Source organism: Euleptes europaea, chromosome 10 (assembly GCF_029931775.1).
Source record: "Euleptes europaea isolate rEulEur1 chromosome 10, rEulEur1.hap1, whole genome shotgun sequence".
Lineage (NCBI taxonomy): Eukaryota > Metazoa > Chordata > Lepidosauria > Squamata > Sphaerodactylidae > Euleptes > Euleptes europaea.
In genome coordinates this window covers 12,352,245-12,379,216 of record NC_079321.1, presented here as the reverse complement: position 1 = coordinate 12,379,216, position 26,972 = coordinate 12,352,245, and the positions used below count along the sequence as shown (strand labels likewise).

Genomic DNA, 26,972 nt, shown 5'->3' with positions numbered 1-26,972 from the left:
ATACCCATGTATAAGCCGACCCGTGTATAAGCCGAGGTGCCTAATTTCTCCCCAAAAATGGGGAAAAATTAGGCACCCGCATATAAGCCGAGGGTCGGCTTATAACACCCCCCCCCCCCCCGCGCGCAGGCTTACCGTTCCTTCTGGGCTCCTGGGGGCGGGCCCGGCAGGGCCGGCGTAGCAGCCTCCCTGCAGCCGCAGGGGGCCTCTGGAGGCCGCTCCCGGCCTGGAAAAGGCGGCGGGGGCGGCTGGGCGGCCTCCCCGTGGCCGCAGGGCGCCTCTAAAGGCAGCTCCCGGCCGGGAGAAGGCGGCGGGGGCGGCTGGGCGGCCTCCCCGCAGCCGCAGGGCGCCTCTAAAGGCCGCTCCCGGCCGGGAGAAGGCGGCGGGGGCGGCTGGGCGGCCTCCCCGCAGCCGCAGGGCGCCTGTAAAGGCCGCTCCTGGCCGGGAGAAGGCGGCGGGGGCGGCTGGGCGGCCTCCCCGCGGCCGCAGGGCGCCTCTGGAGGCCGCTCCCAGCCAGGAAAAGACGGCGGAGGTAAGTTCCCCCCTCCCTCCCCCCTCTACCGTATTGACCCGCGTATAAGCCGAGTTCGGCTTTTTCAGCCCTTTTTTTTGGCTGAAAAACTCGGCTTATACGCGAGTATATACGGTATGTGTTTATCGCATCATAATAGCCACCAGTTGATTATTAATTACTAATTAAGTGGTCCCAATCTCTTTGCTTTTCAATATGTAACCTGGAAGAACCATAAATTAACAGTTAATACTAGATTCTAATAGTGTAAGTTTAAAGTTGATGATGGACATATGTATCTATTACTACACCGAAGCTTGGACACATACATACTTTTTTCACTTGATTGTTCTCCCTTCTTTTTCCCCTGGCTTTTTCTTTCTGTACCCCAATATATAAAAATAAAAATTATATATATAAAAAAAGAAGAAGCTAAGCCGGGTCAGCTTTGGTTAGTACTTGGATGGGAGACCACCAAAGAAGTATAGGGTTGCTACGCAGAGGCAAACCACCTCTGTTCATCTCTTGCCTTGAAAACCCCACGGGGCTGCCATAAATTGGCTGTGACTTGATGGCCCTTTCCATCACTACCACCCTGGGAGAAGGGGAAAAAATCACAGCCTGACTTGTTCAACAAGTATTTCACTCATAGATAGGTTTATATGTTGTGTGTTTGGCCTTCAATTGTATCTTTCTTTTGTACAGTGCATAGTTTCAGTGCTTACTTCTGTGTTACATACAGTGAAGAAGTAATGCAGAAATTTTGCCTGGACTTTATGCTTCCAGTGTCTGGGATCGGCTGACTTCACTCTCACCTGCTCCTCTTAACAACAACAACAACAAAATAGGAATTGTGGCTCAGTGGTAAAGCATCTGCTTGGCATGCAGAAGGTTCAACCCCCGGCATCTCCAGTTAAAGGGACCAGGCAAATAGGTGGTGTGAAAGACCTCTGCCTGAGACCCTGGAGAGCCGCTGCCAGTCTGAGTAGACAATTCTGACTTGAATGGACCAGGACTCTGATTCAGTATAAGGCAGCTTCATGTGTTCATGAGTCCCCTTGCTCTACCAGTTAATGTAAAACATACACGTACCATTAGGATCTCCTAACAGTCGTATGTAACTCGTCTTTATTAAGCAAAGTATGCGGAATCAGCTGCCTAGGGAGTTGATGGGTTCCTCTCTGGCAGTCTTCAAGCAGCGGCCCGACAAATACTTGTCAGGGATGATCTAGGTTGATCCTGCATTGAGCAGGGATTTGGACTAGATGGCCTGTGTGGCTCTTTCCAACTCTATGATTCCATTCTGTATTAAAGTTCTGTTGTGTCCTGACTTGAGTATGACCTAAAGCCAGACATATCTAACCTTGCCCGTCAGTCAGCAGAAAAGCATTGTTTAGGAAATACCCTTTTTATTTGTTATTTGATTACTTATAGATAGAGTGCTCACGATGGAAGAGCCAGTATGAGTTTGAAGCATTGTGTCTTTTCAAATTTTCCATAGTACATAGGAGAAGTACAAACTATGCAAGCCCATCGTTAGGCAAACCGAGTTGGTGCTGCGTCACTAACAATGCCGCCGGAGAGTTACACCCTTGTAAACCCATTGACTTCAAGAGTGTAACTCTGTTTAGGATTGTGCTGTTAGGTTGCAATGCTTTGCACGCTTACCTAGGAACAAGCACCATTGAATGTAGTGGGACTTACTTCTGAGTGCTCTTAGCTTTGCTAGAGAATATTACCACCCAGCTTGATTCAGCTCTGAATCTCAGCTGCTTGCTTTTGGGTGTATATTTGCATCGTTGCCTAAATAATCTGGGGTGGCTTTGGCATATGATCATATAACATTCTCCTTAAAGTTGCGGAACTTGGGCACTGAACAACAGTACATTGCCAGAATAAAGCAAGTCCTGAGCTGAGCGATGGCAAATTCTATGAAAACTCATGCCACAATAAACACGTCAGTCTTTAAGGTGCCGCAAGATGCCTTTTTGTTTTTGAGTTCAATGAGCTAGGCTCCTTTATAACTGTGCATAGAATTGCAACCTTAGATGTTTTTCTTCACATTTGCGCTTCGACTTTTCCTCGCAGCCTGCCAAAACTGAACTCCTACAGAATTTGGATAAAGAAGATGAGTGTGCATCTAATACATCTTATGAGGTACGTCAGGACAATTTCTTTTTGAAGGGATGCAGTGTGGTTGTCTTCAGCCTCTCCAGAACCGATGAGCCCAGGCAGCAGCCAGGGACCCAGTGAGCTGCCAGCACATGGCAGGATGTCACGTGACATCACAATCATGTGACAGGAAGGGGAGGTGCCTGTGCTGAAAAGGATTCCTCTCCACTGCACAGTGACCTTGCTGCTCTCGTCTGCCCTTGCTTTCAATGTATGTGCACTGGCAAAAGTCATTTTGTGATTGGCTCTGCTTTTCATGGCGATCTCTTTATGGTTGTGACCACCACTTTGTGTCCAAATTCCAGGTGTGCAAACAGACTTAAAAAGGTCAGGGATCCCTCATGTAGTAAATAAATCAATACTAACAATTTTAAAAGTTGTTCTCCATTCCAAAGTAGAAGAGTTTTATAGTCCCAGAAATTCAGGAGGAGAGGTTTTCAGACATAGGGAAAGAATTAGATTCAAGTTTCGCTTGAGGTAAAATTCGGTTCCTATTCTTCCTGGTTTATGAAGCTTTAGAGATAGATTGAGAACCAGAGGTACATCTGCTCAGGAAGTAGCATATGAACATATTTTCTAGAGCAGAGATTCCCAAACAGTGCTCTATGGAGCACTTGGTGCTCCACGGAACATCTAGTGCTCCATGTAGAGATTGGAAAGAAAAAAACTACTGTCATTCAGTTTAGTGTATAGGTGCTAGGTGAAAATTAGTGCTCCCATGACAAATTTCTTTCTTGAAAAGTGCTCCATGACTCAAAGTTTGGGAACCTCTGATCTAGAGCATTTTTTTATTGAACAGAGGATATAGTGTCATGTGGGAAGCGTTCCCTCTCTCCAGCCCAGAGACAGACTCCTATTTGCCCTTGAAGTTTCCTGGAGGAAAGGTGGGATTGAAAGGTGGTAGACAGCAGCACCTACTTGACTTCTAAGCCAGAAATCTTCATAGTTCCCAAGTACCGTGTCTAGCTACCTTCTTCTAATTTCTTGCCTTGACCTTGTGTTTAGATAGAAGCTTTCTCCATATCTATTGTAACGTGCCATCTTCTCTTGGATGGAATACGTTACTCATTTACAACAGTTTAAGAGGTAAAGAAAGGTAAAACAGAAGTTAGAAATGACTGAGCCAGTTGGAATTGAGAACTGATGCTGTCATATGATGTAACAATGGAATAGTTCCGTTGCACAGAATCCAAGTTCTGCTGCTTCATTCTACCCAGAAGGCTCATGGTCTACGAGAGAAACAGGCGCATCAACAGTATACGGTTTGGTGTCTTGTCAAGATGATATCTTCTCAGGCTGTGAGCTGGTACTATTATGTATCTAATAGCCTGCTAAACAGTTTGTATTTATTAGGCTAAGGGGTCTTCCACGCAGGTTATCTGCCCTGAGTTCAATGATTTTGGGTAGTGGATTCCCCCTTCCCCTGCTTTTCCACAGCATCGTGGTGCATTCGTTCTCCTCTGAGGGTTTCCCTGGCTTTTGCTCAATCTTTCTCAAACCTACTTTGCTGTGAAGTTTTGGGAAAGATCTCAGTAAATCCTGGATGGCTGCCGTGTGGGAATTTCTGACTCACATGGCAGCTATTTTCCCTGACTCTGTCTCCTCAGCAGCCATTTCCTCTCCCCACAATCAGGGAGCTTTTATGTTTTTAAAACAGGTACTAGAATATCGTTATATCAATATACCTTTGTAATGATAGAATGTAGCAGGTTCTCTAAATCCCCAGCTGTTCCTAAAAAATTGTTTCTAGTCCTTTTCATTGTGGAGGTATAAGGGGAAAGGCACATCTTTGCAAAGGAATGGACTAGAGCAGGGGTGTCAAACATAAAGTCCATGGGCTGTATCTGGCCCCTTGGGAGCCCTTATCTGGCCTGCGAGCCAGCTGAGGCAGCCACACACACCCCACTCCTGATCTGGGCTGGCGAGGCATGGCCCGGCCCGACCAAGTGACATTTATGTCCTAACCGGCCCTCGTAACAATTGAGTTTGTCACCCCTGGGCTGGAGACTTATTCTTTTTTTTAATGAAAGCTGGAAATTCGAAGACCCTGCTACACCTGTTGCTACCACAGTATATCATTATAGTGATAGTCTTGTGCCAATTCTTTTTTAAATTGAAAAAGCCCTGGTGGCCCTGGGGAGGGGGGTGGAGGAGACGTCTGGGGGATTGGGGCAGGAAAACGGCATGGAAACCTGCCACGTAGAATCATAGAGTTGGAAGGGACCACCAGGGTCATCTAGTCCAACCCCCAGCACAATGCAGGAATTTCACAACTATTTCCCCCACACACACCCAGTGACCCCTACTCCATGCCCAGAAGATGCCCTCCCTCTCATGATCTGCCTAAGGTCATAGAATCAGCATTGCTGACAGATGGCCATTTAGCCTCTGCTTAAAAACCTCCAGGGAAGGAGCATTTTCCACCTTGCGAGGAAGCCTGTTCCACTGAGGAACTGCTCTAACTGTTAGAAAATTCTTCCTAATGTCTAGATGGAAACTCTTTTGATTTAATTTCAACCAGTTAGTTCTGGTCCGACCTTCTGGGGCAACGGAAAACAACTTGGCACCCTTCTCTACATGACAGCCCTTCAAGTACTCAAAGATGGTTATCATATCCCCTCTCAGTCTTCTCCTCTTCAGGCTAAACATACCCAGGTCCTTCAACCTTTCCTCATAGGACTTGGTCTCCAGACCCCTCATCATCTTTGTTGCCCTCCTCTGGACCCTTTCCAGCTTGTCTACATCTTTCTTAAATTGTGGTGCCCAAAACTGAACACAGTACTCTAAGTGAGGTCTACCCAGAGCAGAGTAAAGCGATACCATCACTTCACATGATCTGGACACTATACATGTGTAGGCTCTGCTGCAGCTATGCTTCATCCACAAACACACTAGCGACGGGGAAGCCACAAGATCCCATCTCCGTGCGGAAGACACCAAAGTGTTTCATGTTGAAAGTAACGTGTTGCTGTGAGCCGAGTTTTAAACGCATTTTAACAATCTCGCACTAGAGCTACCCCGGAGTGCTGCGGAAGGAGAGTTCGGAGTTAGATTGGCTCATAAGACTTCGCTGTCCAGGGGCCCAGATGGAGCAGCGGGTTTCAGATCCAAAGCAAGTGAGTGGCTTTCATATGGGTGCTTCGGGGCCGAATGTTTGGGTTGTCTACGCCAGGGCTTCTTAAACCTTTTTCCACTCGTGACCCCTTTTCGCCCAAGAAGTTTTTACGCGACCCCGGGTATATAGGTACATTAAATAGGTATACAAATCAAACCTTTACTGATAATAAATCATAAAGAAATTTATTTTAAAACAATTCTGTGGTGCACGTGTAATTTTACCATGTATTAAAGACCAAAGCAAATTTGTATACTAATGAGATGGGTGTGCTTGTTGCCAAATTTTTCACGATCCCCCCACATTCAGTTACGCGACCCCATATGGGGTCGCAACCCACAGTTTAAGAAGCTTTGGTCTATGCCAGTGCAGGGTCTCAGAGTGTGCTGTGATGCTAACGTTGCAAGACTGTTTAAGCAGCATGTCAAATTAGTTTAAGCAAGGTTGGAGACATCTAATGTAAACATATGCAGTAAAGTTCCATGCAGCTATCTTGATTATCTGTGTTTCCTTTCCTTTTATACGAGAAAAGCTCTATGATACATCGATCTTGAGCAGTGAATAGTTGCTATTAATCACTTATTACCCAACAGACAAAAGGAGTAAAAAAATTTTTTTTGCAGCTGCCAGAGTTCTTTTCGGATCCAAGTCAGCAAGTAGATATGTAACTGGGTCATAAGAACGTACATCAGAATGAAATGGTAAACTTGGTGAAACAGAACGCCTCCTGAGCGTAGCCTACAAAGGACATTCCAGAAGGATATGTTCAAATCATGTTGACCCATCGTGGTGCAGTGGTTAAGAGCAGCGAACCCTAATCTGGAGAACCAGGTTCGATTCCCCACTCCTGCACATGAAGCCAGCTGGGTGACCTTGGGCTAGTCACAGTTCTTTCCGAACTCTCTCAGCCCCACATACCTCACAAGGTGTCTGTTGTAGGGAGAGGAAGGGAAGGTGACTATAAGCCGCTTTGAGACTTCATAAAAAAGGTAGAAGAAAGTGGGGTATAAAACCCAACTCTTCCTCTGCAAGCAGAAGCATTTCCGTGACGTGGAGTTGCAGTCCACGTTAACATATTTTTGGGTGAATGGCAGGAAAGGTAATGCTGTCACACTTGAATTGCAGGATGGTCTGAAGACAGTGCTTTGATTACAATCCCTCCCTCCTTTTGTAAGTCTCTTCCAGCAGTTTCCTCACTGAACGAGACTGGAAGAAACATCCTGTCTTTGAAGACGAAACCTTCAGAAAGCTGGCTCACACAGAAGCATTTGTCTGCTATGCAGGTACCGATGAGTCTGGGGGATGAGTCAGAAATGGATACTGGCAAAAGAGGAGGCTAAAAAAAAAAGTACTGCTACAAGGTACAGATATCAAAATGGCTTACAGCTCCTTCAGGCACCATCTGTTCTTTGAGTTCCATGCAATTTATTGAATGTGGATGAGGTGCGATTACATTCCTGTCTGCTCTGCATGGGGATTTTTTAAATGAGGAGACGGCAATTATTTTGTACGATTTGAAATAACTTTTTACAGGGCAGTAGTGATTTGGCTAAGTAATATATGCATGTAGAGCTGAAAACAACTTGCAGTACAATCCCAAGAACACTTTCCTGGGAGTAAGCCCCATTGAATAGACTTCAGTAGGATTCTAAACAGACCTGTTCAGTGCAATCCTTAGTAGGATTCTAAACAGACTTGTTCAGTGCAATCCTTAGTAGGTTCTAAACAGACCTGCTCAGTGCAATCGTTAGTAGGATTCTAAACAGATGTGTTCAGTGCAATCCTTACAGGGTTCTAAGTCAGTTGGAGTCAATGGGCTTAGAAGAGTAACCCTGCTTAGGACTGCACTGTTAATGACTAATTACCACTCTGCTTAGCATATTGTCCAGTGCAGATTGTAGCTTTGTTCTGGCATTTGGTCAGTTAGTCACTGTTTGTCATTAAACTCTTGTTCTCAACCCAGTGATTCAGTTGATTCTTGTGTGGCTAACTAGTTACCCAGGTACAGTTTTTACGATATAGTTTTCTTTATATGAACATAGCTCTATGTGATATTTAGGAATTATGCTGAAACTTTAAATATTTGAAGTCAAGATTTGATCAGTCTTTTCCGTTTGCTATCTTTACAGTACTAAACTAATTTATTCGTTGGATTGACCGTCCTGGCCCCTGAAGTTTGCTTTTCTTCAGACCCTCTGACAGAATATGTAGTAATGATGCAGCTGTCCTCAGCACTTTTATTCATTTGATGTTTTTATTCCACTTCACCTCCAGTTTGATAGATACGTTCAGTTGTATCATGCGAGGCTGTATTTTGTTCCTGGGAAAGCTTTCAAAGTAATTTTCTTTTCCTCCTCTTTTTGCTGCTCATGAAATCTATTCTGCTGTGCTGATCTACATCCAAAACTATTTTTAATTAATTATATTTTTATTTAGCAATTCTATTTCACAGATGTTGCTGGCTTTTTTTTTAAACTAGGCTGTAGTTAGTGGACAACAGTATGTAGGTGATTCCGCCCTGACCCTGCTGGAAAGAGAAAACTGCTTTGTGAGGGTAAGGAACACAACAGTCCATTTGCGGTTTGTCTTTCTAAGTGTTAAGGAAGGCATACAGATTTGAAAAAACCTGTGTTTTCGAGAATGAGTGTCGAAATACCTTTGTGTCTAAAGCCTTTTCTTTGGGCATGACAAGTTTGTCTGGAGTTTTTGTTTTGCTAGGGGCAATGCGGGAGGGAAGGTGGCAGGGTATGGCCCGATCTTTCCTTTCCTTTCCTTTCCTTTCCTTTCCTTTCCTTTCCTTTCCTTTCCTTTCCTTTCCTTTCCTTTCCTTTCATCCCTTAGAAGCTCCTTGATCCATTGATCTTGAGTAGCATAATTTTAAATCTAATGTTTGAGGGGTATAAGGACTGAAATAAATATTGCCACTGACCATGTAGCCTTGGGATCCCTGTAACTTCATTAAAAAGGTATTATATTGGACACAGAGGCATTAAATTTATATAGGGGAGAGATGTGATCTAAGTTCCTCATAAAAGCGGCATTCCAAAAGGGCATGAGCTAGTGAATCAATAGAGCCAGAAGGGCAAGGACATGTCCTTTCTGGATATGATATATTAAAAATTCTGCCTTTCATGACCATAGAGGGGATAGCATTCAGTCTAGCTAAACAGAAGGCTCTAGAAAGAAGAGGGGTTGTCAAATAATAAGTATAAACGGGCAAACGGGTGGTGGTATTCCGAAAAACTGAGATGAACAAACGCAGCGAGCACAAAAAGTAGTGCTGTTATAATCAAGCTCTTTAATGCACATTTTAATTTTGGTGAAAGCTTATGTTTTCTCAAGAATATAGCCCGATCTTGTCAGATCTCGGAAGCTAAGAAGGGTCAGTATTTGGAAGGGAGATCACCAAGGAAAATTCTGCAGAGGAATACAATGGCAAACCACCTCTGCTTCTCACTTGCCTTGAAAGCCCCTTGCTGAGGTCACCATAAGTTGGCTGCGACTTGACAGCACTTTGCACACACACAGGAGCAATGGATCATGGTCCTATCACCCGTTCAACTAAGAGTAGTGTGTTCCATCAGTACAAGGCACATCCCAGTGAAGCATGAAACTTCTTCACTTGGGTGTGTGTGCCTCACATCAACGAAATGTGCCACCCTTAGCTGAGTGGATTGAGAGGATGCAGCCCATCCGTTATAAACGGGATTAATTCACTAGCAACTGTATCCCATTATAATGAAGACATTGTCTAATTTTGGGGGGCAGAATCAAGATGGTTTTTTGGAAACAACAAGAAGATGGGTTTAACTTGTGCATGACAATCTTCTGTTTTAGAAGTACCCTTAAATAAATAGAAGATCTATACTGGTCCCCATAGTATCTTTCTGCCTCCTTGAGGGCCAGTCTGTTACTAACTAGATAGGAAATGCAGCACTATGTCTGCTTACCTCCCCTTGGCCTTGTTTTCCTCCTGCATTTGTAGTCCCACCCCTTCATTATTCCCATGCTCTTTGCTGTATTGCTCCACCACAGTCTCTGGGCCCTATGTACAAACTGTGCTGTGTCTGAATCATAGAGTTGGAAGGAGCCATACAGGCCATCTAGTCCAACCCCCTGCTCAATGCAGGATCAGCCTAGAACATCCCTAACAAGTGCTTGTCCAGCCTCTGCTTAAAGACGGCCAGTGAGGGGGAGCTCACCACCTCCCTAGGTAGCTGGTTCCACTGTTGAACAACTCTTACTGTAAAAATTTTTCCCTAATATCCAGCTGGTACCTTTCCGCCCTCAATTTAAACCCATTATTGCGAGTCCTCTCTTCTGTTGCCAACAGCAACAGCTCCCTGCCTCATCTAAGCAAAAGCCCTTCAAATACTTAAAGAGAGCAATCATGTCCCCCCTCAACCTCCTCTTCTCCAGACTGAACATTCCCAACTCCCTCAGCCTTCCTTCGTAGGGCTTGGTCTCCAGGCCCCTGATCACCCTTGTCGCTCTCCTCTGCACCCGCTCGATTCTGTCCACATCAAGCGGGTGCTTCTGTTCCTCCTTGTACAGTAGGCCTGCTTGCATCTCGGGGCCCTCCCACATCTTGTCCACTCTACAGCAGGTGCTAGTGGTCTGGATTCAGTTATTCGGCACAGCAAGGCATTGCAGTTATTAGCTGCAAGCAGTTGCAGTTACACCAGCTAGCCAGAGCAGCCTCAGTAGGTGTTGCACAGCTCCTGCAACCACGTGTGCCTTAGCCACTAAGAATGGCTGGACTGGACATGGCTGCCTGTGCTGGAAGTAATCGCACATGGAATTTGTGGATCCAGGAGAGCCAGCGTGGTGTCGTGGTTAAGAGCAGTGGTTTGGAGCGGTGGAGTCTGATCTGGAGAACCGGGTTTGATTCCCCACTCCTCCACATGAAGCCAGCTGGGTGACCTTGGGCAAGTCACGCTCTCTCAGCCCCACTTCCTCTTCCTCTTCTTCTTTGTCCTCCTCCTCGTCCTCCCCCCTTGGTTTATAGCGCAACACAACTAATGAATTGTGTTGGCCCTTCAGTGGGCTTTGCTTGCCTTATCTTTATCTTTTGAAAGTTCTTAGGCAAAAAGGGTCTTTTGATATAATTGTATTATTCTATAGCCCTCACCTGGATAGCCCAGGCTAGCCCAATCTTGTCAGATCTCGGAAGCTGAGCAGAGTCAACCCTGGTTAGTACTTGGATGGGAGACCGACAAGGAAGTCCAGGGTTGCTACACAGAGGCAGGCAGTGGCAAACCACCTCTGAACGTCTGTTGCCTTGAAAACCCTTCAGGGTCGCCATAAATTGACCGTCACTTGACAGCAATTTCCACCACCGTTATTCTTTATCAGATATCATTTAGCTTATAGGTAGACTTCTTCTCCATTCTTATGCTGCAGAATTGGTTTTGAAGCCTGCAGTTTGCTTTTACAGCTTTATAAGGCGCCTGGCTGCATTTAATTAACTGTCTCTCTGTCCATCAGGAAGTAGACAGGTATTTGAAGCACAATGATTTGCTAGCTCTAAGGAGGAAGGAAATGCAGTACAAGAAATGGTTTGAGAATGTCTCAAGCCCGCTTCTGCGGAAAATTCAGGACAAAGTGGACAGCCAGTCAAGTGAAGAAATAGAGGAAAGAAAAAGAAAACAACTCTCCCTTTACTTGAACTACTGTAATAAACAGGTATTGGGAAAGAAACACGACTGTTGCTTGGAGAACTGCATTTGGAAGCTTGCTAGTAAAATTGTTGTGTGTATTCTGTTATTTCGGTAGCAAGAGACTCGCATAACCGGGCCTTCAGTTGTTGCCAGTTCCTATTCAGATAGATAAATGTACCTCTGTGCCTGTGTTGTTCGTTGTGCCAGACGAGAATAACATTATTTAGATTTTCATTTACTATAGCGAGAGAAATTTTCACCTCACTCCTTGGTGTAATATTTGTGATATAAAATGAAGCTTAGGGTCCAGTGGTTTGTAGAATCATAGAGTGGGAAGGGGCATACAGGCCATCTAGTCCAACCCCCTGCTCAATGCAGGATCAGCCTAGAGCATCCCTGACAAGTGCTTGTCCAGCCTCTGCTTAAAGACTGCCAGTGAAGGGGAGCTCACCACCTCCCTAGGTAGCTGGGGCTTAGAAGAGGTTAAGCCTGCCTCTCAGAGCAGATCAGGTTCACAGCTCACACGCGGAGCTGGGCTGCCTTCATTGTGTCCTGAAGATAAATCTGGGTTTGGATGTCGTCATTTCTGGGTTTTCACAGAATGCTTCAGCATTATCAAGGTTTGAATAGACAACAGGAGGACTGTATTCCTGCTTTTCAAAAAGCAATACAAATAATATTTTTTCTTCTGCATAGAAATTGGCCATAATTTGTCCCAAAGATGAGACAACCATGAGATCCTGGCAGCCACATTCCTTGGCAGCTGTGTCCTCATGTCCTGTTTTGGACAGAGCAGAAGGCGGTCGCTCTCATCACTTGCTTCTTCCCTGCCATGGGCAATTTCTAGTACTTCTAATTTCCATATTCCAAAACGGGGAAGAAACCTATTCCCAATTTTTTTTGCCATATGGAGGATGTGTGTGATGGAGGGCAAAGAGCAGACAGCTATATTTAGCGTTCTCTTCTTCATTCATTCATATATTTTTACTAAATTAAACCTTAAAAGCATGGCTTTACCTGTGATGTGTGTTGGATCATCTGTTAACAGCATTTTGCCAAATAGAGGCTTGTTTCACCTGCTTGGATGCACGCCTATCACATTATCAGAGTTCTTCCATGCCCGAGGACTTTATACTTAGAACTATGGAAATGTTGGTCACAAGGTGGGTGTGAAGGTGGAAAGCAATGTGTAAATAGTCTGATGGCGCGCTTGCACACTTGTGAAAAAAATCACACCAGTAACCTTGAATGCACATGCAGAGCAAACAAGAGATTAGACCCTAAGATCTAATATGCACTGCTTACCTTCAATGAAGTGCATGGGACTAGGTGGGTGATGAACAATAGAAGAAGTCTAGTCATACAGCCTTGGAATGTAGACTAGTAGATAAAGTGTTGCCCTGGCCGGATTAGAAACTGGAAGGCTTGGGTACAAATATACCTCACACCTTGCTGTGTAGCCTAGACAAGTTGCTAATCCACAGCACTAAAAGTGAGACTACTAATGACCTACCTCACAGGGTTGTGAGGGTGACTATAAAGTGATTGTAAAATATATTGTAAATTAAGTGAAGTAACTCTTTTCACCATCAACTAATATAAGTAAATTATATACATTTACCGTAAGAAAATGATAAATTACCGTATTTTTCCGTACATAAGACACCCCCATGTATAAGATGACCCTTATTTTTTTTAACCCAAAATTAAGAAATCAATATTGATTTCTTAATTTTTAGTTAAAAATAGTGGGGGGGGTGTCGTCTTATACATGAGGGTGTTGCCCTGGCCGGCATCTGGTGTTCAAACTAGTCGCCGGCCACCCCGCCCAACAGCTGACGGACGGGGCCGGCGGCGACCAGTTTGAATGCCGGACACCAGCTGGCCAGGGCCACCGGCCTCTTTCACTGCTCGCTCTCTTCCCCGCCTGTCAGCTGTCCACCGGCCCCACCCCTCAGCGACTGATTTGAACACCAGCCACTGGCCGGCCAGGGCAACAGGCCTCTCTCCCTGCTCGCTTTCTTCCCTGCTCGCTTTCTTCCTCGCCCGTCAGCTGTTGGGCGGGGAAGACAGCGAGCGGGGAAAGAGGCTGGTCACCCTGGCCGGCCGGCATTCAAACCGAGGCGTGGGTGGCAACCGGTTTGAACGCTGGATGCCGGCCGGCCAGGGCAACAGGCCTCTTTCGCCGCTTGCTCTCTTCCCCGCCCAACAGGTGACGGGCAGGGAAGAAAGCGAGTGGAAAAAGAAGCCTGAGGGGCAGGGAAGAAAGCTGACGGGCGGGGAAGAAAGCGAGTGGGGAAAGAGGCCTGTTGCCCTGGCCGGCCGGTGGCTGGCGTTCAAACCGGGTTGTTGACGGGCGGGGCCTTCGGCAACCGCAGGCTTCCGAGTATAAGATGACCCCCAATTTTGGGGCAAATTTCAAAAGAAAAAAAACATTGTCTTATACACGGAAAATTACGGTATATGATCTTATGAGCAGCGGGCATTGGTTTTCAGAAATGTTTTCGTTTCTCTGTTGATCATTGTAAACCTGGTGTAAGCTAGTTTATCACCATAATGCTAGGCACTGTGCTGCTGAAGGAGAATCTGAGAGAAGTTGCCATTATAAATGAATTGCTACAGGATCTGTCTTCATCTCACCCACTTTGAGGAGAACACACACACCCCGTGGCTTCCAACACTATGTTACATTTTGTTTAGCTCTTGTTCCAACCTGGATAGTTCAGGCTAGCCCTGTCTTGTCAGATCTTGGAAGCTAAGCAGGGCCGGCCCTGGTTAGTACTTGGATGGGAGACCACTGAGGAAGTCTTGGGTCGCTGTGCAGAGGCAGGCAAAGGCAAACTACCTCGGAACGTCTCTTGCCTTGAAAACCCTACGGGGTTGCCATAAGTCAGCTGTGACTTGACGCCCCTCCCCCAAAAGCTCTTATTGACTACAGTGAAGTGTGATGGGGGAGACTTCAAATTACTCTGCTTCCAGTTTGAAAATGTATTTACTTTCTGTACTAGAACCTTAAACTACATGGAGTTCTGATGGCATATTTGTGGGTGTAGGGAAGCAAAACCGAAGTGTGTCATGAGCCTTTTATATAGGGACGTTTCCCCGCGGTCACCCCACTAACTGCTTCGGGGCTTCCTTTTGATTATGCATACGTTTTGCGGCCATCAGAGGTCGCCTTGATCTCCCCCTGCAGTTTGCCCACATTTTCCAGATGCTGCTTTATCCAGAATCTTGAAAATGTGGGCAAAACAAGTGGGGAGAACGAGGCAACCTCTGACGGCCGCAAAATGCATGCATAATCAAAAGGAATCCCCGAAGCAGTCAGTTGGGGTGACTGTGGGGAAGCGTCCCTGCATAAAAGGCCACAGGTGAAAATAAGACACGCTGGCAATGTTCTCGTGCCGAGAGCCCACTGCTTGAGCCCTTTCCTCATGTCACTGTACACCACTGATGATTCTACTGCGATTGCTGTACGTTGCATTAATTGACACGGCAGTAGCTTATCCTCCGCTGTCTTGCAACTAGCCTTTGTGTTTTAACAATATATTGGGAAAACATAATTGCCCTACAGTATAAGAGTTCAGAAACTGACCTCAGCAGACGCAGTGTGTGAAATGGACTTCTGAACATAAGAAAAGCCATGCTGGATCAGACCAAGGCCCATCAAGTCCAGCAGTCTGTTCACACAGTGGCCAACCAGGTGCCTACACATGAAGCTGCCTTATACTGAATCGGACTCTTGGTCCATCAAAGTCAGTATTGTCTACTCAGACCGGCAATGGCTCTCCAGGGTCTCAGGCAGGGGTCTTTCATATCACCTACTTGCCTAGTCCCTTTAACTGGAGATGCCGGGGATTGGACCAGGGACCTTCTGCATATCAAGCAGATGCTCTACCACTGAGCCACAGCCCCTCCCCATCTGCTCATGGTCCTTTGGGTTCGTGTAAACTGATGAGTTCTAGAGAGAAGAGGCATCCACCCTTCCACACACAGATTTAATTTCTAAAGACCCTGGGGAGGGAGGGAGCTGAATCCTGAAGAATATCAATTCTAGCCATTCACACAATCAGTGTTTTAAAAAGCTACCCTGGACAGGCAAAAGTAGACAATGATGTATCAAGAACAGGCACCAGTCAATAGGGTGAGCTGGAATATCCCTATGAGTCAGTTTTTAAAAATGCCTGCAGATGGATCCCTGGTCTGTTTACTATGAAAAAGCTTTCCCAGTTAAGACTGCAGCCCATATATATTGTTGGTTTTATTTGACCACCTTTTGTAGTAAAACGGAGAAACGTGTATATTGAATCAGTAACTTTCCGTCACTAACTTCATTCTTTGGATTGCATCCTGTACCTTTCTTTCATATGTTTGTTTTCCTACCTTCCTTGTATTTTTCTTCCATTAGGCTTGCTGTGCTCCTGGATCCCCAGTCTCTGTTTGTGTGCTCCTCCCTCCATATCTCCCACTTTTTGAGTCCTCTTGCCCTTCTGAGCGTTCATACTTCCCCTCTTTCCTTCCTCCATTTCCATTCTCTCTTCTTTCCTTCTCCCCTTCCACATCTCCACCAATGATAGTTCTCCCTTCCATCTTGCTCCCTCCTTCAGTCCCACCTTATTTCTTTCACTTTCTTCCTCCATTTCCTCCTTATCTCCACTCGTCCTCTCTCTTCTTTCATTCACCCTTCTTTCATCTGCCCTTTTCAGCGTCGACCAGTTCTCCGACTGTTTTTCCTGCTCCTCTTCCTTCTCCCTCTCCTCCTGCTTCCAAACCCTCTGTTTCACATTCTGAAGAACCTTCACAAGAGCCTCCAGCTCCCAAAAAGTCTCTTTCTCGTGACTTCAGCGCTTACCATTCCCATAATCCTTTCTTCCTCCCCATACCTCCACCTATCCAAACCCACAGGAGATACCAAGCTCGGATGAAGAATAGCGACAGCGTTAAATACCCTTGAAGACAGAAGATGCTTAGCTTTCCTTGGCCTGTAAATAAGGGATGGTTATGCTACAGAGCAGACGAGATTCAGGTGCAGTGTTTCTCAAGTATTCAGTGCATGGTGTTGAGGAACTTGGGGAAAAGATCTGTTGGGCGCAGTGCTGTCTGCTCTTGCGGCTGTCGTAGAATAAAAGAGAGAAGTAATGAGACATTGCGATTATGGACTTTGTACTCCAGTTGTCTAGCACAGGGGTCCCCGACCTTTTTGAGGCTGCGGATACCTTTGGAATTCTGACACAGTGTGGTGGGTGCAGCCACAAAATGGCTGCCACAGAAGGCCGAGCCAGCCACAAAATGGCTGCCACAGCTTACTTTCAGTCACACAGTGAAGATCTTTGTGCTGTGGTGGCAGCTGCTGTCAAAGCAACATTTTAAAAAATCAAATTTCCAATGGCAGAAGCCCTCACCTGGCTCCACCCAATTTCTAAAAGCACTTGGCAGGTGCCAGGAAAGATGTCGCCGGTCGCCATGGTACCACGTTGGGGTTCCCTGGTCTAGCATAATTCTCCTTTTAAGACTGTAAAATGTATAATCTACACAAGATTGTAAGCTCCGTGGAACAGGAATGTATTTTTGTATTAGCTTGTTCAGTGAGCTGCCTTCCTTGTAATGTATATATTGAAATGAAAGCCTAACTGCAGGTTTTCATACTGCTTACGGAGTGGACCTGTTTTTGGGATGCATTTTTCAGTGCACATATAACTGGTTTCAAGATATTTTTGAACATAATGATCACCACACTGAGGATTTAGTGAGGATGCTAAGGGTTTGTTACAAGAGCTCTAGCACCTCCACCAAACTGCAATTCAGAGGGTTCCTTGGTATGAAGCCATGGCAGATAAATGGGCTTAAATTCACTTGTGTCTACAAAAACAGAGATCCCTTCTAACCAGATTTACACAAATCAAAATTTTGGAGCCGTTGTACTAAAAATTGCAGCCTGGATAATGCTGAAGGGTGAATAAGCATAGGCCTTTTATGAAGGGACGTTTCCCCGCAGTCAACACGGCCAACTGTTTTGGGGCTTTCTTTTGATTATGCATGCCTTTCCCGCCCGTCAGAGGTACCCTCGTTCTCCCCCCGTGTTTTGCTCGCATTTTCCAGATTCTGGCTAAAACAGCATCTGGAAAACAAGGGCAAAATGCGCGGGGAGATCGAGGCGACCTCTGACAGGCAGAAAAGGCACGCATAATCCAAAGGAAGTCCTGAAGCAGTCAACGGGGGTGACTGCGGGGAAACGACCCTGCATAAAAGGCCCCAGTGTTTTGGCCTGATGATGTCCAGTAGTGGAAGTGTAAGACTTTACATTAGCTTAGAAGGCCAAGTAACCTTTCTCCTGAATTCCCTACCCTATAATCTTGTCAAAGGTGGGGGTTTCCGACCCACCACATCCTTGCAAGGATGATTTGATTCCCCAGTCCCCAAACGTGGGACCTTGGAATGAATCTCCTTTTTGATAGTTTGGCTGAAACCGGGTTTGGACTCTCACCCACACAGTGGAAGACACCAGTAAATGCAACAGGCTTTATTGAAAAGATGAAAGAAAAGGTTCAGGCTTTAAGCATAAGGCAAAGGACAAGCAGGTGCAACAAAATAACAAAATCTAGTTTCCCTAACATCAACTTACAGGCAGAAGGGAGGCAGGTTACAACATCTTAAAATCAGCAAAAGTAGCAAAGCAGCAGGTAGGGGATTCCACAAGATGGTCCCAGGCGCATTACTGGTCTTGATGGTGTTCCATGCTTGGAAAAATGTGTGCCAGATGGTTCTAGGCTAACTTTATAGGAAACTGGACCACTGACCCCCCCTGACCAGTATAAGCCAATCAAAACGTGATCCAGAAGATGATTCTCGAAGAGCAGCAAGATTTCCCCCGTCCTATCTGGCACTTGATGGCACATCAAGAAAAAAGGCGATCGCTTTAAATTTATGCCATGGCCAATTGCTGATGTTTATAAACTGTCGGGTTGATTGATACAGAGGTGACCATTTCTCTGGGCAAATCTCCCACTCCAGAATGTTGTTGTTGCGAAGCTGATGCAGACAGATGCGGTTTACACTAAGTAAACGATAATGAAACTAAAGGCACTGAGGACAGAGGGCTTGTGAATTGTTTGGCATATTCCCTTTGCGATACCTTAAGATGTACAGTTATTAGCTGCTCCTTAAGTGTTGTTATACTGCAGGTTTTTTTCCTTCCCACAGCATGGTGCATATTTAGACAGCTACAGTCCTTCTGCCTATGATCCTTTCTCTTGGAGGAGTACAGGCATCTGGCAGGTATGATGTCAAGTGTGGTTCCTGTTTACATAGGCACACTACAAGCAGAAGCATTGATAATGATATTATTAGTGTCTGGAGAAGACAACTTTTATTGGAATGGCTTTTTCAGGATTTTTTTCAGCTGAGAAAATATGGAGAGGCCATTTTGTTAGCTTGAACTTAATGACTTTTCCTAATCCCCCCATCACCTCTGCTAAGCATCAAAGGCTTCCTGGCTGGGCCCTTCCTTTACCCATCAAAGTCTCTTCCTTGTCCGGCGGGTCTTCCTGTAGCACCCGAGGACTGGAGCTGGCTTCCTCCATTTCTTCCTCATCAGAGGAGGTGTCGGTAGGCAGACCCATGACATTCAGCTTGTAATTCTCCACCCACATGAGGATTCTGTGGCCTTTTATGCAGGGACACTTCCCCTCGGTCACCCCCGTCGACTGCTTCAGGGCTTGTTTTGGCTTATGCATGCCTTTTCCAACAGCCAAAGGTCGCTTCCCTCTCCCCGCTCATTTTGCCTGTGTTTTCCAGGTACTGTTTTAGCCAGAATCTGGAAAGTGCGGACAAAGCGCGGGGGGAGAGTGAGGGGACCTCTGACGGGCAGAAAAGGCATGCATAAGCAAAAGGAAGCCCCAAAGCAGTCAGCGGGGGTGACCGCGGGGAAACGTCTCTACATAAAAGACCTGTTAGTGTTCTTGGGGTGAGATCTGAGATTTGAAAATAGGCCTTGGGCTAATCTCTGCTGGATCCTAGATAAAACCAAACTCTCTGGTTTTCCTGCTTGAGAACAACCAGGATATAAATGAAATCAGATATATAATTTTGTTGGTTACCTCTGATCCATATGCCAGCATAGCATTTTGAACACCCTTACTATTGCCATATGCCACTCCATTACGCAATAGTTGTATGCCCTCAGGATGTTCAGATATGCCAGCCAAATGAGAACAAGGTGGTCCGCCCATCTGTCTGTCTCGTGCATTTTTATCCGACCCTTCCATATATGGCATATATGGGTCTCCCTCCTTCAGTTCCCAAGAACCCTGTGAGGTAGGTTAAACTGAAAGTGAGTGACTGGCCCAAAGTTATGAAGTATGCTGTAGCTAATAGTTATGAAGAGTTGCAAGATAATGCTATTGCTTGAATTGAAGCACTTATTTCAGAAATAACTGCAAACTTTATTATGCTGTGAGATCAGCTTCCATGAACATCAGTGGGGGCTGCTGGGGCATTTAAGTTCTCTGTAACATTCCCTGTAAATGTGTAACACCACTATGGCTTGGATTGAGCTATGTACAAGTGGAAAGATAAATGGACTTACCGCAGTTCCGCATGCACAAGATCTTGTGCAAGATGAAGCACGCTCATCCCTTTATATTATAGTGCCCAGAAAATGCATGTGATCTTGTGCATGTGGAAACGCATGTGGGAACACAATAAGTTTGACTTAGTACAAGTGGCTACCGCAATCTTGTGTCCCTTGCTTACAAAAGAGCTCTAGCGCAAGTGGAAATCTTGCATTGGATTCAACCCTGCATAAGGAAATAAAGGGCTCGGTCACTTGAGGATGTGGTGGGAGGCGGTTTTTAAAGTGCAGCATTATGAACGTCACTGTGTTTTTATAGATTTCAGTGCCACCTTTATGTGATCCCTTGCTAAAGGATGTACAAGAAAGATATCTTGAGGAAGGGATTATCCGACAATGTGACACAGGTATTCCGTCTTGCTTAGTTTCTGGGAAGCATAATCTATCCCAGACTGATAGTTTTGGGGAGCCTGATAGTTTTGGGGAGCCTAACACAGAGGGCCAGGCATCATATGCCATTCTCTCCTCCCCCAACTTCATATTTTATCCTGAGGTCATTTATGTACGGGTACCTGGGCTCTCATGTGCCCCCTGTCTGACTTGGTTGTTCCTTGGAGTTCTGCATGAGTTTTCCATCCGTTAGAAATGAGCTCGCACCCAGCCCTCGCAATGTCCGGGTCTTCCCATTCCTCTGTTTCTTCCCTCTCCCCTGAGCTCAGCCCATCTGAAATTTCAGTGCAGAAGGCAAAGCACTCTCATAGCCAATCTCAAAGCAGCGTGTAAAGAGGCGGGCATTCAAATACTTCCTGCTTCCCAGGAGCTCTTTCTGAGCAGCAGAAAGGCTTTTTAAAACTGAGGCTTGGATTCCCCCCCCTTCTTTCAGATTGCTCCGTTTTTTGTTCTTAAAATGCCTTTTTATGTGGCAATTGGGATTTGGGGATTTTCTCTCACAGTGAGCACTGCAAAGTAAGCCAATTGCAAAGCAGCATTTAGAGGGACTTAATTTGATTTGAGACTGCTGGTGCAGAGATTCCCAACAGAAAAGTGTGGGTCCAGCGAGCAACAACCCTCAGGTAAAACCCCCATGCATAAATGACCTACAAGTATCTGTAATGGATGGGATGGGGACAATGAAACATGCAGTAATGGTCACTTGGGGTCATTCCAAAAGATCATGACATATCAGTGGTACCATAAAAGGGTGGTAAATGTTGGAGGGTGAATTTGGCTCCTAATAGTATCTTTGCAAGATCAGCCGCTGTAGCTTATGGAAATGTTCTTCACGCTTTTAAAATTTGGTACAGGAAGAATGTACTCTTCCAAAGAGATGAGCGAACTCTATAAGGCCGATCTGCCCATTCTTCCTTTGAGCCGGCAAGTTATGAATCCGACAGAGTGGCTGAAAATCCCATCTAGCTACGTTGACAGTGAGATCCGTCAAAAGAGCAGGTAAAGTTTGACAGGCCTATTCAAAAAGTTTCATGCCTGTAACTCAACAAGTTCTGCGCACATTTACTTACTTAGCATGGTACATGAACTAATTGACCCAACCAAGGCTTTTCTAGTAAAAGAGCGTGATGTTTCAGAAGGTTCTGTACCAGAAGGGCCTATCGATGACTGCTAACTTATCTGGCCCTCTGAAATCTTGTCTTCATAGAAACGTAGAATAGAATCATAGAGTTGGAAGGGACCACCAGGGTCATCTAGTCCAACCGCCTGCCCAATGCAGGAATTTCACAACTACCTCCCCCACACACACCTCCAGAGACCCCTACTCCATGCCCAGAAGATGGCCAAGATGCCCTCCCTCTCATCATCTGCTTAAGGTCATAGAATCAGCATTGCTGACAGATGGCCATCTAACCTCTTAAAAACCTCCAGGGAAGGAGAGCTTACCACCTCCTGAGGAAGCCTGTTCCATTGAGGAACTGCTCTAACTGTTAGAAAATTTTTCCTAATGTCAAGATGGAAACTGTTTTGATTTAATTGCAACCCGTTGGTTCTTGTCCGACTTCCTGGGGCAACAGAAAATTACTCTGCACCCTCCTCTATATTACAGCCCTTCAAGTAAGTGGTTATCATATCCCCTCTCAGTCTTCTCTTCAGGTTAAACATACCCATACCCATACCCATTTCCTTCAACCTTTCCTCATAGGACTTGGGTCTCCAAACCCCTCACCATCTTTGTTGCCCTCCTCTGGACACGTTCCAGCTTGTCTACATCTTTTTTCCATTCTCAGGGGAAAGTAGATCACGTTGGGCAACAGGAGGATCATTCTTTCAAAGATACAACTTGTAGCTTAAAAAGCAAGATCCAGGAAGAGGCTTTTGTATGCACACGGATGTTTCTGTATATCTTGGTGGTGGTCTTTTGAAAATTATTATTTTCCAAGGGCAAGGCTGTCTGAGGGCAAGGCTGTCTGGAGAATATTTTTTGTGTGTGAATTTTGAGCCCATTCCTTGTGTAACCTCAGCTAATGGTGACACAATGAGAATCTTGGGTAGGGGCATCTGGAAAGCCATATCAACAACAGTTGGCTTTAGAGGTTGCTTTTCCAGAACTGAGAGCTGCAACAACCTGAGACTTAGTTGGCAGTTTCCCAGAGACCCATAGGGAGTATTCTCTCTCATGAAGCTGCCTTGTACTGAATCTGACCACTGGTCCATAACTGTCAGTATTGTCTACTCAGACGGGCAGCAGCTGTCCAAGGTCTTTGAGATCTTCTGCAGCACCTCCTGCCTTGTTCTTTTAACTGGAGATGCCAAGTACTGACCGTAGTACCTTCTGAACACATGAAGCTGCCTTAGACTGAATCAGACCCTGGGTCCATCAAAGTCAGTATTGTCTACTCAGACCGGCAGCGGCTCTCCAGGGTCTCAGGCAGAGGTCTTTCACATCACCTACTTGCCTAGTCCCTTTGACTGGAGATGCCGGGGATTGAACCTGGGACCTTCTGCATGCCAAGCAGTTGCTCTACCACTGAGCCACGGCCCTTCCCCTTCTGCATACAAAGCAGAGGCTCTTCCATTGCGCCACAGCCCCTCTCCCTCTTGCCTGATTCCTCCATGTATTGCTTAGTGGTCTCCAGGGCTCAAAATACTACCCCCTGTGGTGCTAGGGTTTGCTTTTGTCAGGAAGCCTTAACCCTGCTTGATCAGGAGAAGAGAGCCCTCATGATCATGAACACGCACACAACGGAGGCACTGTTCCCATCCTACACTTGCCTCCTCCTGTGGGAGCCTTTCTCTGTGGAAAGGAACACATGAAGGAAGAAGGTAAGATCCCTCATGATGTTGAAGCGCTGGGACTCTTAGATCCCCAGCAGAAAATGAGAGAGCATGAAAGGTCTTGGTCAGCCACAGGCCTGCAGGCATAGCCTGGGGATTGAACTGGAAAGTAATCTGAACCTCACCTGAGGCAAAGGACTGGGAATGAGCAGTTCCTGGCATCTGTGGTGATGCTGAGAACAGAACTGGGGACTATGGAAATACAGTTGCTTTCCTTGTTTTCCATAATTTATAGTGAGACCTAGTTCAGCAGAGGAATCATAGGATCATAGAGTTGGAAGGGAACACCAGGGTCATCTAGTCCAACCCCCTGCACAATGCAGGAAATTCATAACAGCCTTCCACCCCCACCCCCAGTGACCCCTACTCCATGCTCAGATGGCCAAGATGCCTTCCCTCTCATCATCTGCCTAAGGTTATAGAATCAGCATTGCTGACAGATGGGCCATCTAACCTCTGTTTAAAAACCTCCAGGGAAGGAGAGCTTACCACCTCCCGGGGAACTGCTCTGTTAGAAAATTCTTCCTAATGTCTAGACGGAAACTCTTTTGATTTAATTTCAACCCGTTGGTTCTGGTCCGACCTTCTGGGGCAACAGAAAACAACTCGGCACCCTCCTCTATATGACAGCCCTTTAAGTACTTGAAGATGGTTATCATATCTCATCTCAGTCTTCCTGGGAAACAAGGGAGGGGTGGCAGGAGAGCAGATCCTTGGGGGCTGCCTTTTGGGGAAGATGAAAGCGGTTCCTGTTCTGCTTCTGTTTTTTAGGAACGTACGTTTGAGAGATAGGAAAGGTAAAGAGCCAGAGAGAATACAAGCAAAGGAGAGGCTCCTAGCGAGTAGGGGCTCACCTAAGACGAAAGCCAGGGATGCCGAGAGGAACCCCCTCTCTCCAAAGCAGAGAATGGCTTCAGTCTATAGCCCCTTGGCTTCTACTCTGCTGGTCAACTCCAAGGGGACATTTTCCGCTGAAGATGCTTATCCTACCTCCCCACTTTAATGGAACGGTTGGCCATTGTTCTTGTACCGTATATTTCACACTGTCCCTCAACCCGGTTACCATAGGCAACGAGAAGTTTTATTTTAGCTACTACTGAAAGGCAATGTTGGGGGGAAATTACCACGGCCAGCTGGCCAAATTCTGAGTGTCCGAACAGCCTTAGCCTGGCACCGTATGCAGCGGGCACAGCAGCAGAAGCAAGCCGGGGTGCTTCTTGATGGCAGACAGCATTAACCGTGCTAAATTTCATTCTGTTAAAGGCGTAGAGTGAACTCAGCTAGAAACAGGGAGTACAGTGGATTTCGAGTGCTGGGGTGACCAGTCCTGGCTTCTGCCAAGCAAGAGATTTTCCTCTGCCTGGAAACCAGATTTGTCCTTTGTGTCTAACCTTCTGGCGAAACAAAGACTGGGCGGCTCAACAGGTTAGAAACCAGCAATAAAATCTGCTTCGTAACGAAACCTTGTGGGATTCATTGCATCAGGCCGTAAACCACAAGTAACAGGAATAATGTAAGGCATGCTTGCAGCATCCTCAGCATTCGTTTTACTCAGTAACAAGAGCATAACAGGGTAGTATAAAGTATGGCACAAGATCCAGCAACTGCCTCTTTAAGTGCTTCTGCAGTGGTATTTTATATCCTCAGGAGTTTATTGTAGTTGAGCAGGTGGTGTTAATCCAGACGGTTTTACATGTGGAGAATTAGAAAGGTGTGTTACTTCTTGCTACATAATACTCAAGGAACACATGGATTGGATGCTCTGCAAAAAAAACTCTGGAGAGTTAAGCCCCACTGTAGCCTTTTGTTGGAGCTATGTGAGCTTTCAAACGGCTCAGCAGTTACTTGTGCAGCTAGTGCATGCGCAAAGGGTATGCCCAACTCATCTCTGGAAATTCTCTGAACGGTCACTTGGTTCATTTCTAAAGACTTGTTAATTGAGCAGTTGCTGTCTGTGTTGCATTAGTGTTGAAGCTGTGATACATGTAGGAGGAATCCCTCTTCTCTATCACATAAGTGGGTTTGAAAAATAATAATGGAGTGACACACACAAAAATCCACTTTCATTTTGGATGATACTAAAGTTTCAACTTCCCCCAGCTTCCTTCTCACATTATTCCTCCCCTTCTAAAATGAGTGGGGACTGTAGAAGAGAGGGTCATGACAGATCAATCCATAAGTTAAAATGGCACCGATCGTTTAGTAGTCATCCAAGTACTTAAGGGACTTTTAGAATTCTTCCACTAAAGGATGTTTAGTCTTAGTTTGCTATTTTTCGCAGTGCACTAAACGAACTTTAGGAAACAAATTTCCAAACCAGTTTGTCCTTATCTGCGTTGCCTCAGGATGATCCTCACCATTTGAAGCAGGCAATAAACCCGTGTTTCAGTTGAAATGGGCAAGTTACTAATGCCGTCTCAGCACAGGTTGACCTTAGCAATGCCAGATGAACTTGCAAGATAACCTTGGTAACCTGGATGGTCCAGGAGGTCTATATAAAAGCAAGCAAATACCAGAGCCTGGGCACAGGAAATGAACCTGTCAAATGGTCTTTGTGCTGATGAAGAACAGAGGTGGATTTGTGTGGCCCACTCCAGTGTCTCCAGTGTCGATCTACACCCTTGTTCTTCTGCTGAGGAATCCTCCACCTGTTGTCATAAAATTTGCCAGTCCCAAACAAGGAGAGTAACCTGATGACTTTAATTTTCCCTCAAAATCCCTGCTGAGAGACTCCTTTCTTCAAACACAAGAAAACACTAGCAGGTGACTTGCATTGTATATAGGAACTACAAGAATTGTATCCTGTGGAAAAAAAACAGTATCACTAAAACCTTTATTAATTTAAAAAATGTAAATATAGGCAACTCTGTTGTTCGTTCATCACTGAAATGTGTTAGTTGTTATATTTTGAGTACCAAGTTTCTGCTTACATACTGAACTCTGCTAAATGTAAAACAATTTTTCTTCTTCAATCTAGCAACAGTTGTCACACAGAGTTTATAAAACGCCGGATGTCATTCTGATTAACTGAATACAAGCACTCAGAAAACTCTTTAATGTAGCATTAGAAACAAGGAAAGCCCATATAGTCAGACTGGCTTTGCAGTTCAGGTTGTACTCAGCCACCATTTGAAGTTACATAAAAGCTTGTAAATTATCCACAAGATGAGTTGACGATGCAGTCATCTTAGTTGAATGTTTGTCAAACACCGAAGACCCACCCCCTTAGCATTCCCAATAATCAGCACAATTCCCCAGGAGTGCTGCTTCGGCTGGTCCCACTGAAATGGGTCAGAGCTATGCCGAAGTTCTTTCACCGCAGCTTTTGCGCCAGGGGAGTCCCTGGTGGGCTCTCTGGCTTTACGTGAAAGATATGGCTTGCTGTCCTCTTAATTCCTTAAAATCGTACGAGCAATTCCTATTTTTAAAAAGTATAATTTACATTTTGATAATTTCTCTTTGAATTTAAGTTCCTGTATTCTTTCACATTCGGCAGTAAAATAAAATATGCTTTAGAGAACCAATATGCCTCTCTGTATCTCTGTAGACAAATTATATATTAACAAGCTTACGTGACTCAAGAGATGCACATTTTGGCTGCAATCCAGAGAAGATTAGCTACACTGAAATCCCACTGATACAAATGGGATGTAAATGCGA

General features: G+C 45.5%; 1 pseudogene; it reads left to right on the top strand.

Moving 5' to 3' along the window:
- The first annotated feature begins 7,039 nt into the window (after positions 1–7,039).
- Positions 7,040–24,769, top strand: LOC130483854 (protein FAM228B-like; annotated as a pseudogene).
- The last annotated feature ends 2,203 nt before the right edge of the window (positions 24,770–26,972 follow it).